Source organism: Lissotriton vulgaris, chromosome 8 (assembly GCF_964263255.1).
Source record: "Lissotriton vulgaris chromosome 8, aLisVul1.2, whole genome shotgun sequence".
Taxonomy (NCBI): domain Eukaryota; kingdom Metazoa; phylum Chordata; class Amphibia; order Caudata; family Salamandridae; genus Lissotriton; species Lissotriton vulgaris.
The window spans coordinates 730,705,281-730,718,541 of record NC_141696.1 but is presented as its reverse complement, the minus strand read 5'-3'; the positions used below and the strand labels follow the sequence as shown (position 1 = coordinate 730,718,541).

The following is a 13,261-nucleotide window of genomic DNA, read 5'->3' as shown; positions in this document are numbered from 1 at the left end:
ATTAAAAAAAGCTTGAGGTAACGAAGTCCACATAGAGGTAAGTACCCCTTCTCCCGTATTTCTAGGACAGAAAGCGCCAACTTCACTGATTTTATTTTTTCAGGTCACTCTCAGTATACCTGCAGGACCAGTGCCCTCCAAACTTAGATGCTAACCAGAGAGACATGGGATTGGCATCTTCAACTCTGCTATGAAGGTCCTCTGATTCAGGGGCGGCTCTAGGCTCATGGCCTGGGCAAGGAGCATAGGTTGGGGGCCCCGGAAGAGGGGGCCCGGGTGGTGCGGAGCGCGAATGTCAGCGAAGAGGGGTGGGTTAGGGTGTTTGGAAGTGGAACAGAGCCGGAGGCCGCCAAATCTCTGCCAGGGGCCGCCACGCAAATATGTATCCATCCTCAGAGGATTATTATATTAAGGATATATATTGGCGTGGTGGCACCTGGGGTTTGGTGGCCCTGTGCAGGCGCACAGCTTGCACATGCCTAAGGCCGCCCCTGCTCTGATTATCAGCATGGAACCTGCAGCCCCTGCTCCTGCCACCATGCCCTCATACCATCTGACCACTAGAAAGGTACTTGCTTTCTCTGTGGCTACTTTTCTAGTCCTGCTAAGTAACTAATCACAGAAGGGGCATGTAGTACTAGTCACCCTAACAGCTCCTCTTTCTCTGTGACTTGCAGTCATGATTAACTCCTGACTCCATGGTTAGCCTCTGGCTCTATGGTCAGCCTCTGACTCCAAGAAATGTTTTGTTTCTACAATATATTAGTAGATGCAGATCAGTGGCGTAGCAAGGAGACTGGGGTCTGAGTTTTGGGGGCAGTGCCCTCCCCCCCCCCCGCTCCTACCTGCGGTCAATGCCGGGCGGCAAAGTCAGGAAACACCAGCACCCCTCCGCTCTTACATTCAGCTGCCGTGGGTGGCAAATACAGGGGCTGCCACGGGCAGCATAAGGCCTAGCTACACCACTGACTCATAGTTGAGGTAATTATGTACAGTATGACAATCAAATTGTGCTCAATAAGTTTAAATAGCGTCCTTTTTTTAACGTCCCTAATGTGTTCTGCGGTGTGTCCCAAAGATCAGAACCATCACCTACCCTCTTTAACACAAGTGAGATTCCACTGTTGCAGCTGTAGTGCCATGGCTGCCACACTACATTGAGATTTAGATACGAATTTGAGGAGCTCAGGGAACCCCCCAATAGTTTTTGGGGTGCGTCATGGTAGGAGTTCTGAAACAGAGATGGATCAGCCTCATCTCTAGACTTGATTAGTTCCCTTAACTAACTTACTGGACATTTTCAATCATCTGTATTAGATCAGTCAGACCATGTTGCCATTCCATTCATTGCGGCTGCACTAGCGTTAGGATCAACCAAAACCTCATGAAAATGTAACCAACCAGTTAAAATGCATCTAACTAAACACCCAATCCTCTTCTTTTAAGTATATTCCACAAGATTTCTCTCCTTTAATGCCCACAGATGATGTCACTGAATGCGGCAATAGAAAGATCATACACGTCTTTTACCATTTAGATACTCATACTCAATTAGACACAATGTAATGTGCCACTGTTTGGTGCAGACAGGAATCGAATAACGAATACCAGCAAAATGATAGGTGAGGAAACTTGAAAATAAAAGGTAAGTGTTCATATCTTGGCAAACCCATATGTAGAAAGAAAGATGCACAAAGTGCCAAATCTAGATCTTAAAATAGAGAACTGCTCAAAACAGACAAGAAGTTAATCTCCACCCAAAGACACTTTTCTCCACTATAAAAACTCCTTAGACAAGCAAATCCTTGTTTGACGGAAACTGTGCCTAACATTGCCAATGTGCTGCAGACACAATAAAATACAACAAAATGGTATTGAGAACACAGTATGTAAATTCATCTAGATGTTATTCTTTGAGACTCATACCTATTTGATCCTCATTCCAATTTCCCCCAAAATATGGCTGCAATTAAGCCACTACTCGATGTAGACGATGCATGCCTCTTAAATTCCCAGGTCACTTCAGATGCCAGACTTTTGCTCAAAAGTCAACGGTTCACTCTGGAATACTCTGTGTTCACTTTTTGCTCTGATCTTGTCTAGTCACCTGTGTTAAAAAGAAAACATCTTACCTCCTCAAACTTCCAAATCCCAGGCTCATCTCCATACTACGTTTTCTAGGTAAATTATTTAAAAGGTGCTTACCTGTCCGGTTTTAAACCTAGATGAGGAATGGAGACTGAATTCTTCACTTTCCAGGACATGCCTTATACTTTATGGAGAACAGCAATGCATGTATTGTACTCTTACATGACTTTTTAGTGGCACACGATACTTTGGACCATGGGTTCAGCATAGTTGTAGTGATAAGGTTGTGGTGGAGTGTGGATATATGAACCTCAATCTCTTAGTGAAATGATCAAATATTTGCCCATTGGCCATATGGGCTTTTGTTAGTCGACTTGAAGCGGTGTTAAGGGAACTAACATCAGAAATGCATTTCCAATTCTGTGAAGCCAATGTGACTTCGCAGTGAAGTCCAGGAATCAGTTGTTTTATCCATAAACATTTATTTTAGAACATTTATCGATACAGTATACATGCAAAGCAGAAACAAATTCAAAAGGTATAACAATGCTGTCCAGAGTCCAAAATGTGCCAGAAAATTAAGTCGTAGTAAAATGAGATACAAAATAGTAACAGCCCCAATGCAAAGAAAACAGATTGTCGCAATTAGGTGTTCCATAAAAAAAAAGCTTTTCTAATCTCAGCATAGTTTGGGAGCAAGATTCTTTAAAGGAAAATTCTGCAGAGGACATAAAGGGAGTCCGCATTAAGTTGAACCTCAGTAGAAGTTTGAGGGTAAAGGAAGTATTCAGCATAAAGCTTCACACACAAGTAGGCTTAGCAGAGAGAGAGAGAGCTCGTCCCTCTTGAAGTCAGGGTGAAATCTGCCTAACTAGCTATGAAACACCAATTAAAATTCAGTCCGCAGTTTCAAGAACATCCATAACTTATTCCCACTTCTTAGAGCCAATCAGGTAACCTCGTTAGAGGGCAGCCGACATACTCCCTAGGTTCCCATCTCCAAATAAATTAGGTATGCAGCTGTTAACCTTGAATGTTGCTTCCTCCTGGTACACGTGACCAGAAGGCCTTCTCTCATGATCGTGTCCTCACAATGGTTGCCAACTTTCTTCTCCCAGGTCTATCTATCAGCCGTCTAATACACAACAAGAAGCCTTTCACTAGCTAAAGAGAATCATGAAATCGCACCTGCAAAGACAAGAGAGCAGCCTACTGGCAGCATTAAAGCAAACATTTTCAGCTAAGGCGTATTGTCAAGTTTAGTTAACTCAAGAATTTAAATGGATGCACATTAGAATATTCTGAATCAATAAAGAAAATGATTAATGTTAAACATGAATATGTAGAACATTATTATATCATCTATGAATTAACATGATGGAGTTGTGTATAAACTTCAAGCATTCATAATGGTTCCATTTTATCATTAATTCAGTTAAATGTGTCACACATGTTAATAAAATCAAACCACACTTTGAATAGAAATGTGGTAGACAAGTGCATAAATATATGTACATGATGTGAACAGGGTGGGGCATAAATGATGCTGCTCCAGTTGTGAGCTGGTTTTCCCTCTTGCTCCAAAAGATATCTCACTTTTTAAAGGTTGATAATTCCAGATCTCACTCCCTCCTATTTGTCTGTGGCATGCATCCAGACCCCATCATTCTACCCAATCCTTTTAATTTACCAATGGAACCACTGGGCCATTGACAGCTAGCCACAATACTGCTGCTCTCCAATGTGCATACCACACCTAGCTTTAGTTTACAGTTTAACTTCATTGAACACTGAATAATTTGCTTTTCTCTTAAGCCACGCCCTTTAAAACTAGAATGCTTCTTTTGCCTCTTCATTTCTTCACATCACCTGTCACTTAAAACAAAGCTTGGCCTGAGTCTGCCAGTCCATGAGGAAATCCTTCCATGATTGCCTCCTGAGCAAAATCTATTTCCCTGTCCTCCCTCCTCACCCAAACCCCCTTAGCTACAGTCTCACACATCAATCTATATTAGCCACTTCTCTTGGAACTTTCAATGAAATAGCACCTTGCAGCTTGTTATGCAAAGGCCTCTCTAGTTCCCCTAGAATTATTTCTTCTAGCCACTGTCCCTTTGGGTTCTAAGGATAAAATATAAAATCACATCACCAGGTTCTTGTCAGTCTCCACTGCTGCCCTCTTTAAGCTGGACTCCAGAGTAACCTTCAAAACTGGCTGCATTGTACTAAAATCATTGCTCCCTGGACAGGCTGTGCTATCTCCACAACAAACTCTTCCTTGTTATTGAAAACCACTTCTAGAAGAATAATCCAATACTGACAATAGACATAAACCTAAAAAAGGGGGAAACTAATTAAATCAGCATTGTCATCATATTTTGGAACTCGTTTCACTAAGCTGGCAGGGTGACTCAGTGAGCTGAAAGCACACCGCTTCGAAATACGATGATCAGATGGTCAAAAGTCTGAATCCTGGCATGTTTGACTCAGCCTTAAATCTTTCAGAGATCTGTTAACGGAGCACAATTGGGTAATAATATCTGGTATTTGTGGCACTTAGAGATTGTATTAGTGCTGTACGATGCCAGACATAAAATAATAATGATTTAAAATAATGGGAAACCCAAAACAATCTATTAAGACTGAAGTTACCATATAGCAATATTGAGTGGTTTCCTAGAGTGCCACCAATAGGGGATAATTGCTTGGCCCTAAACGCAGAAATTGCGTCCGCTTTGCTGAACAAGGTAGTTGATGGCAGCGTGGATCTTCACATAGGGTACACAAAATCCTACCACCAACTTCGCTACCACACACTTGTTAAAACTTTTATACCCACTTCTTTTTTGTCCACCTACTGACCTAATTACTTTACTAATACTCTTATTTCAGCTTGGCTTCCTTAATTATTTAGCTTCTCTAATTATTTAATGCTGAGCACTCTTTTACACTAGGTGCAGCCTGTGCAGTACCATTTCAAAAATATTCTTTCAGGTGTTCCACGAACCGGAATGAAAGGCCTTCCATCCTGCTTAGCGGAACACATTTCCAACCAATCCTGGAGCTGCTCCTATCAGCGTAAGAGCAGCTCCAGGATTGGTAGGAGCAGGCAAACCAAGCGCTCATTCTGAGGGTGGGGCCCTGTGCCAGCAATCCCCCGGCTAAATTGCTGGGTTTCAGTGTGCATGTCGGTCTGGCCGTAGGTAGCCAGCAGGCAAACCCTTCATGTGCACTGAAAGTGAAGCATAAATCCGGTAACAGCGGGATTCAGCTCCCGTGCTTAATTTGAGCAGGTGCTTTCAGGTGCTCAGCACCGGCACTTCTTTCACAGGGCCGGGGCTACAATTTCTGACTCTGCAGGTGGTGGTCTCAATATTAATTGTTCAAATTCAAAATAAAAAGAATAACATACATTGCATGGTGACTGGCTGGTAAATGCTCATTGACAGGCCAACATACGTCTGTCCAGGCAGGCATGATTGTGTATCACCACATTATTGATGATGTCATCATGCCTATCACAAATCCAAGAAGTCATCAACAAACTATGGCTTGCATTCTATTCCCAGAGTCAGCTGCACCATGCCACTGCCTGAGCCTAAGCCTCCCATTGGATAATTGTAGCTGGGGGCTGGCTCATGACTGAGGTGAGGCAAGGAAGCTGCGAGAGTTTGGGAGTGAGGGCTATTGAGGAAGAATATACAAAAGTAAGTGTGGACTTTCCACTTGCTGCGTAGCCAGAGTAGCATATCCTGTAGCCCTGCATTGCTGCTATTCTTAACGTGCTCGATGCTGCTGTGGCCCAACACAACTATTGTGCGCCACGGCGTCACCTGTAGATTCCGTGCGCTGCCCCCCAGCATGGTAATTTCTGAGCGTGTGTGAGTCCAGTAGGCACCACAGCCATACTTACTGGCATTGGCGGAATTACAGCTGGGGACAATGCCTGTGCTGTAGCAAGCAGGGTCACAGCAAGCTGAGCAATAGATGCAGATGCCGTTGCCATCCCTAGACCTACTAATTACAGGCAGCACTAGCAGTAACATCACCTGCTGTGCTCGAGCAGCCGTCTGTTCTGCAATAAACCCAGTCATACCGCACTGATTAATGTATGCAAAAAAAGTATTTTTATCTGGTGTACATTTTGTTTTTGCACTCGGTGTAGGTAAGAAAGTAAAACACGCCATCTTCCACTTCTTTGGGAATGACAACAGGAAAACGCAGAGTTCAAAATAGCAGGGACATGTACAGGCTGACGGCAGGGGTCACAGGCAGCAGCAGTGTTATAGATGAGAGAGAGAGCAGGAGTAAAGAGGAGAAAGACACAACAGGAGAGGAGCTAGATAAGACGGAGCTTAGTAGAAGAAAAGGAGAGCAAATCAGATACAAAGAGAAAGCAGCCATGACGTGAAGAAGAGAGCATTAAGAAGAGAGAAGATAGAATGAATGGACGTAGAGAACAGGACAGAGGAAAAAAAGCAGACATATGATAAAACAGAGAAACAGCTACTCACTGCTAGAAGAGTGATAGTAAAGAGCCAAGATCGAGGGGAGAGAGCAGAGCATGGATAAAAGTGAAGAGGAAAAAGGGCAGGGCTAGAAAGAATTGAGGGCAAATCAGAAATACAGGGAATAAGGTAACATACCAGGTGTGACAAAGATGATAGAAAACAATTAGAGAGGTGAGAGGATAGACTCTTAGAGCAAAGACTTAGGGGACAGACAACAGGTCAAGGTTAGAAGATAGAGATTTAGGAAGTTAGAGTGCTGAAAGTGGGTTACCGGAGGAAAAAGAGAGCTGTGGCCGTCTTTGCAAAATTTTCGGCACCTGCACTTCATTTTTTACAAATTAAGCACTGCCCCCAACCCCCTGTTTCATGCTTGCGCTGAACACATCGCTAGCTGGTGGCAAAATAAAATGGCATTTTCTTTTTGTGTGTTTGCCTGCTGCGCTCGCAGTAGGCGGGGCGACGCTCCTCACCTCTCATGGAGGAGCCGCCTGCTGAGTCTGTGTTAAGTAAAAAAGCACAAAGGCCTGCAAAGCAGCACTGGCTTGTCAGCTCGATGTGCAGAGCAGGCTGATTGAATGCTCATGCCAATTCTCCTGCCTTCTTGATGTAATCATCTTATTGGAATATAAGGCATCAGAGTAAATCTATAGAATTCACTGTCGGAGGCTGGCAGCCATTTTAGAACAAGGCCCGGCCCGATTTAAGAAACAACTGTATCTTTCCTTCCCCCGGCTTCCTGCTGCTGCTTCTATTTCGGTGATCATTACCGCTCGCCCATGGCTCCTAGATCAGAAGTGTCACAGAACCAGCGGCAGGGCAGGTGGGAGACTTGTTATCTCCAATTTGTCAAAGAAGTTTCTCTCTGGAGTAAATGATTGAAGGGGTCCAGTCTCAGGGGAAGCCTGAGTGAAGGCTACTCTTTGTCACTCTGTGCACCTCCAGTGACAGCTGGAGAGCGCCTGCTTTTTAAAGTGGGGAACACAGTCTGTGTTTAATCCTCGGAACAATAAACGATAGCATGGCTTTGTTTCATAGAGGTACCTAAAAACCAGTCTGTGTGAAGACCCAGCAGTTTGGAACAGAGTAGATCCTAGAATATGCACCCTTGGTCGGAGGGGCTATTTTATTTTGTGTTGTAAATCAGATTAAAGAACCACACTTTTAACTTTTAACAACTTAAAGGTCCCCTGCCAGTCAATGAATTGTGGTTGAGGAAGGTATGTGGGGGTGGAGATCTAAAACTATAAACAGAAGAGGCGAGCCAGGCAGTCCTCTGCAAAAGGAATGTGCATAATTGAAAAATAAAGAGAACCGCTTGGTGATTGGAAGAACTGTCAGTTTAAAATGAGATCACAATACCAGGGGCGTAACACAGGACCCTGCAACTCCTGCAGTGCAGGGGGCCCCGCCCTTCAGGCTCCCCAAAAGGGGACTCCAATTTAGTCCAAGGCCAATGAATATCTGTGAGATATGGAGGCTCAGGAGACACTCTTCATATTCTGCAAGGGGGCCCACATTTTGCATTACACCACTGAGCATGACTGGTGTCCGTGTGGTACGTAAGGCCATAGCTAGCACGATGTGAGCTAGGTGGTTGCCAAGAGGGGCCTGGTTCTCTGTACTGGTGAGATGGTGCCTTGGGGGGGGCTTAGTGTCATGGCAGCAAACAGCATGTGCCTTCATAACAGCACTGAAGGCAAGTTAGCCATGTGGCCCGTGTAAAGTTTGAGCAACAAAGTCGGGGTCCCGGATATAAGCTAAGAAAATTTCCCTCTCTTGCTCCACAATGAATCAGGCCTCTCCATTCATGTCTCCTGAGACCCTGACACTCTGATAGGCCCACCTAGGTGCTGACATCACAATGCACTGGGCCTATGGATGGGAACTTTTGTTTACCTTATCCTATTTTTAGAAGTGGTTAAGCTTGTGTATGCTGGCTTTTTAAGGTGACCCGTATTGCGTGTATTCATAAATATTTATCTGACCCGTCTGACCATCCCACGCTCCTTGTACCTGGCCTAGCCCACATCATAAACACACAGTGTGAAAGCTGAGATTAGGATTCAGGTCATTCGGTTCAAGGCCCAACAATTTAGCCAATGTACTACATCTCCCCATCTATCTATCCAAACAACAGCACTCATTCATTCATCTACAACTTCATCCATCCTTGAAACCTCTGACAAATTCATCCTTCAATGAACAAACTAACTCCTACTGGATGGATTTATGTACTAAGCCAACTACCTGGCTAAGTGATAGGTGTAGGCAGCTGACAAAACAAAATTGGAACATTAACGAGATCCCTTTTGTTTTTCGACTTTTGTTTTTTTCCCACAAATCTTTATACTTTTGTGCCTGAGCTAGTTTTGCTCAAGAAAGCAAAATCCATCAATTGTTCTTTTTGCATTTGTCACCTTAAATGGGACAGGTATGGCCCAAACGCGTGTCCTGTGCTCTCCACGCCACTGGAGTCAAGCTAGCCTGGCTAATGAGGGCTGATACCCTGAAACCGGTCCCATGATGCTTGTTTCCAGTCCAAGGAGGACCTGGCCTGGCAGTTCGGGATAAACTGCTCCCATGGGGAGCAGGGTCAAGACTGATTTGCATGTGGCTGCATTTATGTTGGATGGGCAAAGAAACGATGGATTTAGTCCCAGATCCCTGTACTGGAATGAATGTTTGACATTGTTCAGCATTCCATCCATCAATTGTTCCATTTGCATAGATTAGCTTTGAGACAAAATAATTAATTTTTCCACACAAAAGTTTACAGTTTTTATCACAAAATCATTCCAAAAAAAAAAAAACCTCCAGTTGCCGTGGTAGTAAGCTCCACTCAGTTATTGGCAGTTCTTTCTGTCTAGGGTTCGCCGTCCAATTTGTGAGGCAATTGCAGCTGTCCTGAACCTTAAATTGCACATTCTGTCAAGACAAAGGGCCTCATTTAGAGTAGGTGAATAGTCCCATCTCTCCTCCTCTGTGTTCTGCCACCTCATTTTGAAAGCAAACGATGGCAGCCTTCTTGGTAGCAGAGCCTATACTGGCTTCGCCATGAGGAAGTACCTTCTGGTGGATGTGATGCTGCTATTACATCCGATCAGCTACCCAATTTAGGGTGGCCGAACTGCCACCATTATTGATCCAGTGCTTAATGTATTCCAGTGTTCAAAGGTGGCGCCCAATAGCACGCCTTTATGAGAACTGGCAGTTATTTTTCCTTATGTCACTTTCACGCAGAGCAAGAGAGAGAAAAAAACTCCAGTAGGGAAGAAGGTCACAGAGAGACTAAAAAGCCGTGACAAAATGAGAAATTCGGGCTGGAAAAAGAACCTGCAAATGTGAAACAAAGAGGCGAGAGTGTCTTGTGGTAGGTTAAAGAAGCATTTGGTGGAATCAAGACTATGCAGTGTTGGTGTTCAGTAACCCAACATTCAATAGCGTAGGCCATGGGATTCTGAGCAGAAATTAGAGTCCTGGCACTAAGGGGCATATTATCAACAAATAGCAATATTTATCGTTATCTAGGCTTAGCGGCTATTTTTTCATCGCTGCGCATCACTGGAATTTATCGCTGAGATAACGTGCTATTAGCAACGTTTATCTCAAAAGCGATAAAATTCCAGGCGATAGCGGCAAAATCCGTGAATATCGCTGAGAATGCAGCGATATTCATGCATTATCGCTAACAGGGTCTTAGCCATTATATCCACCTCCCATTGGATATAATGGTTAAGAACTGGTCTGAGCAGGTGTTAGTTTTTGGAGATATTCACGCTTAGCGTGAATATTTCCAACGCTACGCCTGTGTTGGTAATAGGCGATAGTGAGGTTAGCGACTGCTTTCAGTCACTAACAGGTTGGGAACGCCCCTTTGCATGTCATTAGCGATAAATATCACTGACATGCAAAGGGGGCCCCAAACCGCTCGCTACCGCCTACAAGCTGTCGCTAACAGCAGTCAGCGACAACTTGCTAATAGGACGATACAATTATCGCCTCTTAGTGGCCGAAAACGGCCGCTAAAGCGGCGATAATTCCCTATCGGTACCCTTGATAATATGCCCCCTAACTTTTACAAATTAAGCACTGCATTTACCACTTCTGTGCAATACTGCCAAGCAAACCTGATTAGTCTTGCACCGAAATCCCTCAAAGTGCCTTTGAATTGATGGGAATAACCTCTCAAAACGCTATGGACACTTTCAATGTCGGAATTGAAATGTATCTCAGCTTGGGGGAACATTTCCAGTACCCACAAGTGTGTTGGTGGCTTAAGCATGCAGTTACAGCCTGGAAAGCCTTAGGCCATGGAGATTTCTCCCTTGAAGTAGCTTCATCCAGAAGGGGGGAGCAAGGTGAACGACTTACACATGCAGTCCTAAATCCTACCTTCAGTTTTAGGCACCCAATGAAACGTCTGCTTAAAAATCTCCCCTTCGTATAACTTCAGCCCCCATTTGTATCACGAAACAGAGGTAGCAGCAGGGACGTAGCTATCTGTGGTGCAGCAGGTGCAGTGGCACCGAGACCCGGAGGCTTAGAGGGCCCACTCAGCCCTGATTATTGCTGTATTTTACTACACAACCAATGGGCGCAGGTCCATTTTCCTTGTCCGCACAAGGACCCTTGACATCCTTGCTATGCCACTGGGTACCAGACACCGACAATCAACCCCCACCGTTCTCAATTTCTGATTTCCAAAAGGCAATGCAAATCAAACCATTACAATGCTGCTGTAGACCATGTAGTCATATTGGGAATGTGACCGAAAAACAATGCCAACCGACTGGAGAATGGTTAATTAATCACTGTTGTTAAAGGGTAAATGTCTGTTGCATCTGCAGACACAAAGACGTTTTTTGTGGGCAGAAGGCGATAGGACCTTTTTATGGAACCAACTTAAAAATTAATAAAATAAGACCAGGCATCGGATTCGAGGTCAATTTTGATAAAACGTCAGTGCTGATGGGAGCGCATTCAGAACCTTAAATGGCTGTGACAGCCGAGGCGCTGTCCAAGGTAGAAGCCTGATTCTGTGCTGCATTCCTGATTGACTGCAGACGACAATGGAAGAGAACTTACGCTTTGGCCTATGCGCGGACCCGTCAATCAGCCACAGAGTGTGGCATAATAACGCTGTTCAAATGCTAATTTTGGCCTTTTTAATTTAGACTGATATTCATTTCCTGTATTTTCATACGTAAAGTGAGGCGCCAAGTGGGCGAAGATGTAGAGTAACTTTTGTCTGTGTCGCCTTCATTTGATATCCTTATGTCGAGATACCTCCAATTGTTTTGATTTGTTGGTATTTGCCGCATTGCCTACCACCTAGACCTACTAGATACAGGTCTTCAAGAGGAAAGGGTCTTCATGTGACACAAAAAGCAAAGCCCTTTTTTTGTGATGTATAATGTCGAGTGAAGCCTGATTTATGTTTAGTTACCTCAAGAGCAATCTGATAGTCGATATGATAATCTGATAATTGTGATATGACAGGGAGCTGTAACAGTGTCACAAACTAACTAGATTGCACCAGGGACCCAATGATGTAAAATGTTGCACGGTCCTGGTCTGTGAAGGCTGGGTGCAGACAGGGGCGTGGCCCATGTCTTTCCATATTTTTTTCTTTTCTTTAAAAAAATACAAATAAATACTCTCTCCCCATTGCGGGCATGAAATCACTCCTGCACTAGAGACAACGTCGAACTGAAAAACAAACTGAGAATTTCCAGTCAGGTTGATTGGGCCGATTCCAGGATCCACCCTCAATCAATTTAGGGGGGGGGGGGGGCAGATATTCCTACTCGCCCTCAGGGGGTCCAGTTTGTGAGTGCACCTGCCTGCGTGGGGATGGATGCCTGCAGCTCTAGAACACGTTTTGTGGCCGCCCGCCCACTTCCTACGTGGTGCACAGGCAGTATGTCTCCCAAAAGTCAGTCTGTCCACTTGTGCCTTTAACGCTAGTACATCATGGGGAACCTCTAAAAAACATGTTTCCTTTTCTTGATAGACCCACCCATGCAAGAAAGGTAACACCTCCTTGACATTGCATGGTTGACAATGTATGCACGTATCATCTACGTCACAGAAATGACAGCACTAAGTTCTGCAGCCCTTTCGATAACACGTAAATAGCCTTTAAACTATAAAAGTGGATGCAAATGCCAATTACACCTCTTTGATGCATCCACAATATGGCCTCGGCACTCAGCAAAAAAATATTCCACAGTGGTTAAAAACATTCTCCTTTGTGCCTATTTAGCACCAGAAAAAAACTAAAGAGACTGCATAAAAAATTTGTCAGGTGTAATCCTGATTTTGACAAGGTAGGCTTGAGCGAAACCTGATGTAGAAGGGTTTAAGTAGGGCAAGTCTGGTACCTATCTTATGCCTGTAGGTAGGCTCCCAGTCAATACAACCACACCCTTCAAGCAATAAAATATTTGTTTATATTTAATGTTTCACTTTTCAAAGCCTTTTTCTGCATCTGCTCTTATAACGCACAACTATTAACCCCTTAAGCGCTGCCTCTCCAGTGCTGCCGTCGGCCATTGGCCGACGGCATTCCACCCGCGATCAAAAACGGCCGCACCGCGGCGGGAATTGCCGCCGCGGTAAACGGGTTAAAGCTATTCTTGAAGATGAGTTGTACACACATG

The 13,261-nt window shown here is 44.3% G+C and overlaps 1 protein-coding gene across 1 annotated transcript in view; it reads left to right on the top strand.

Moving 5' to 3' along the window:
* The window catches only part of CFAP47 (cilia and flagella associated protein 47), a 2,734,468-nt gene that overhangs the window by 1,071,216 nt on the left and 1,649,991 nt on the right, over positions 1 to 13,261 (top strand). The window lies entirely within an intron of this gene.